The sequence below is a fragment of the Dendrobium catenatum genome, unplaced genomic scaffold (assembly GCF_001605985.2).
Source record: "Dendrobium catenatum unplaced genomic scaffold, ASM160598v2 fragScaff_scaffold_371, whole genome shotgun sequence".
Taxonomy (NCBI): domain Eukaryota; kingdom Viridiplantae; phylum Streptophyta; class Magnoliopsida; order Asparagales; family Orchidaceae; genus Dendrobium; species Dendrobium catenatum.
In genome coordinates this window covers 203703-206853 of record NW_021318833.1, presented here as the reverse complement: position 1 = coordinate 206853, position 3151 = coordinate 203703, and positions in this window count along the sequence as shown.

The following is a 3151-nucleotide window of genomic DNA, read 5'->3' as shown; positions in this document are numbered from 1 at the left end:
AGAAAAAATCCATCACTGAGTGAAAGTAGCTGGAGAGAACCTTTTAAAGTCCACGTCTTGTTAATAACTCCTAACAGAGCTTCATAATATGGTCTACGACCTATGGAGTAACCGACCAGACACAGATTCCAATCCTCACCTCCCTGAGCAAGCTTCTCAATGGATAAAGGTATAATCTCTGGTTCAGAAGGGTGATGCGAAAAGCTGAAAACTTTGGGGGCAGAGGAGGAACCTGGCGCAAAGATCTGATTCCAGTTGCGCAGAGAAGCTGGAGCCACTACACCAGCAGCAGAGAGGGGAGGAAAATCCGAGGAGAGGAGAGCCGTCTCCATGCAGAGAAGCCTTCGGCTTAGCCGGAGGGGGAAGGCGGCGAAGAAGAAGAAGCTCAGCAAGGGGAAAGGGAAACCTTAGAACACGCACAACTGCCTTAACCATTGTTTTGCATTCTTTGGTCTCCTTTAAGACTCATCACAGATTTTTGTTTAAGAATTTTTGGACTAAGATTGACAGATATTGGGATTTTCTTTTAAATGACTTTGCTATGCCTTCAGTTTATAACCCTTTATCTCATCTTTGTAATGTTCTTAGACATCTTAAAGGTGACATTAAAAATCAAGATTGGGCCAATTCCAATTTTCCTAATCATCAGATGGAAGCTCTTCAAACTAAGCAGCAGATCCTCCTTGACCTTTTGTTAATCAATCCCTTGGACGGTTCTCTTGGTGCCTCTCTTAAAGACATGAACCAGAAAATCTCTGATGTCACATCAAAGCAAGCAAATTGGATCATTCAAAGAGCTAAACTAAAATGGCTACAGTATGGTGAGGATGATCTTAAATTCCTCTATTGGAAAATTAGAAGCCGTATTGGAAGTTCAAAATCTATTGTTAACCTATTTACTACTAATCCAAATTCGGCCAAGGAAGAGGTGATTAATTCTATTATTAATCATTTTAAAGAACTGTTTAATCCTCTTCCTCCTTCTTGTAGGAACTTTGAATCTATTCCTATTGGCAATATTATTCCAGCTTTATATGATACCTTGCTTACTTCTCCTATCTTGGAGGAAGAAATTAAAACTGTTGTGTTCAAAGGCTCCTCCAAATCATCACCTGGGCCTGATGGTTTCAATTACCATTTCTATAAAAGCAGCTGGCACATAATTGGGCCTCTTGTTTGTAAAGCGATCATGTTTTTTTTTTTCAAAAAAGCTATCTACCTAGTGGTATCAAGGCCACGGCTCTTGCAATCATTCCCAAACATCGAAATGCCATTTCAATTTCGGATTTCAGGCCAATATCACTTTGTAACACTCTTTATAAAATGATAGCTAAGATTATTGCTGGTAGAATGAAACCGCTCATGCCTCTTATTGTTAATGATGCGCAATCTGGTTTTGTAAAAGCTAGAATTTCTACTGATAGTATTCTTCTAGCTAATGATATTCTTTCATTGGTAAATAAGAGAGGGGTTGGCAATATGTTTTGTGCAAAAATTGATATCAAAAAAGCCTTTGATTCAGTATCCAGAGAATTTCTTTTAGCTAGACTGCATCAAAAAGGCTTCCCTAAGACTTTCATTAACTGGATTAAGGCTTGTATTACAAATGTTAATTTTTCTGTTGTTATTGAAGGTGCTTTGAATGGTTACTTTCCTTCCTCTACTGGGCTAAGGCAGGGTTGTCCCCTTAGTTCGTATCTTTTCTGCTTAGTTCTGGACGCTCTCTCCAACCTACTAGAAGTTAGAGGTTTCAAAGGTTATCAAGAGGGTAATTTTCACTTATCTCATCTTTTGTATGCGGATGATGTGTTAATCATGGGAGAAGCTAATATAGATAATTGCAGGAAGTTGACTTCTATTCTTAATGAATTTGCTAATGTTTCTGGCCTTCACATAAACTACAATAAATGCTCTGTAATGTTTTCTAAGAACCAAAGAAATAGGGAACTGCTTTGCCAAGCCCTTTCTATTTTTAATGTCAGCTCCAAACTTATTTATCTTGGCATTCCCATTTCTTTCACTAGATTAAAAATTGAAGATTTTTTGCCATTGATGGATAAATTGCATAAGAAATTTACAGGATGGAAGGCAAATCTTTTATCTTTAGCTGGTAGATTGCAGTATTTAAAGTTCACCATTCAGAATACTATAGCCTACTGGATTAGAGGCTCCATACTACCCAAGGCAGTTATTAAGTTTTTCATAAGAACTTGTTCCAAATTTCTGTTTTTTTGTGACATTTCTAGTCTTAAAAAACTGCATATGGTTTCGTGGGACACTGTCTGTATGCCAAAAATTAAAGGGGGATTGGGCATACCTTCAATTAATTCTATGCAATTTGCTTTCAATTATTCTGTTATTTACCGCATGTATAATTCTACTTCCCCCCTTTCCTCTTGGTTATCTGCTCATTACTTTTCTCCATGAAGGCCTCCTATTTATAAAGCAAGCAAATTTTGGATTTCCATATGTAATACTGCAGCCATTGTGAAGTATAATTTTAAATTTACTATTACACCTTCTGCTCGTATTGCCTTGCACTGGGATCACTAGTGTAATAATCACACACTTGCAGAATTTGTGGGAGATGAATGTCTGGATATGCTTCCTTATCCATTTCTGAAGGATTATGTTGCTAATGGAAGCTAGGTTTTTTTTAATGACATACCGCAGAATTTGAAAACTGCTATTTGCAGTTTTCAGATTCATGATTCTGCTGGCACTTGCTTATCTTGGAAGGATTCTGCTCATGTCAAGTTTAGTGATTATGTTGATGAATTTTACATCAATTGTCCTGATAGAGGCTGGCATAATTTTATTTGGCATAAAAACAAATGTTAAAACATACTGTTTATGTGTGGCTTGCTCTGGTTGGGGGTTTAAAAACCCAGGATGCTTTAAGGAAAAGGAATATTCATGTGATGGAGGTTTGTTCTTTATGCCACACTTCACTGGAATCTATCAACCATCTATTTTTTGAGTGCTCTTACTCTTTCATTATTCTTAACTCTCTTATTCCTGGCACAATGAGCTTTCTTCTAAGACCTAATATTATGCAATTGTATTACTGGATGGAGAATGAATTTTCTGGTTCACGCCAAGATTTGAATTTTTATCTGTTGATGGTTGGCTGCATTATATACCATATTTG